Raw genomic sequence first — 400 nt, 5'->3', positions numbered from 1 at the left:
AGAAGCAGGAAGGTTTGGTACGTACAGAAATAAAATGTTTCTTGTTAAGGCATGCGGTGTAAACGGTGAATGCGAGTCAACAAAGTTCAGCAGAAACAGGTCCTACAGCAGCAGCTGGATCTGGAGGCTGTGAAACGTCGAGCGGGGTCATTGCTGTGGTGTGGAGCCGGGCGGCCCCGAGCGCCCCGTGGAGCTGACGATGCCGACGGCGTCCCTGCTCGTCGCAGGGCGTGGGGCTGGGGGACCTTTGGAGGCCGCGTCCAGCCCGAACCATCCCGTGGCGTTCTGAGGGCGCTGGTAGCAAAGCAACGCACAAACCAGCGAAACTCGGCGGCGTTTTTTGCGTTCTCAGGCTGCTTTCTCGTGTGTTTTGTCAGGAGGCTGGAGCCCACAGAAAAAC

Source organism: Pterocles gutturalis, unplaced genomic scaffold (genome assembly GCF_000699245.1).
Source record: "Pterocles gutturalis isolate BGI_N339 unplaced genomic scaffold, ASM69924v1 scaffold15534, whole genome shotgun sequence".
Taxonomy (NCBI): domain Eukaryota; kingdom Metazoa; phylum Chordata; class Aves; order Pterocliformes; family Pteroclidae; genus Pterocles; species Pterocles gutturalis.
The sequence above is the reverse complement of the archived record's forward strand: the minus strand, read 5'-3'. Positions refer to the sequence as shown.